Genomic DNA, 367 nt, shown 5'->3' with positions numbered 1-367 from the left:
AATTCAATCACACTTTGTTGAATGCATTTTAGGCATTTTTATAGTAACAATTTTCTTCTTTTTTTATCTCTTTTTTACATATACATCTATACTAATGTATATTTTGAAAGCCGTTTTTTTCTGTTCGCAAAGCTCGAGATCAGCTGTACCGATTTTTTTGAGATTTCGGTTATAGGTTCTGGATGGGCTTCTCATTGTCTTAGGCAAAAAAAATTTAAATACTTGCCTAAAAATGGAACTGCAGGACTTTAAAAATCCTATGAATCTAACATACATGCCCACATAACAGCGTTGAGAGCGCCATTTGCTGTTAATTCGTACGGAATACAGCGCAAAGCAAGGGTTATGTATACATATACATACGTGC

This window comes from Rhagoletis pomonella, unplaced genomic scaffold (assembly GCF_013731165.1).
Source record: "Rhagoletis pomonella isolate Grant_MI unplaced genomic scaffold, Rhpom_1.0 Rhpom_scaffold_00118, whole genome shotgun sequence".
Classification (NCBI taxonomy): Eukaryota; Metazoa; Arthropoda; class Insecta; order Diptera; family Tephritidae; genus Rhagoletis; species Rhagoletis pomonella.
The sequence above is the reverse complement of the archived record's forward strand: the minus strand, read 5'-3'. Positions refer to the sequence as shown.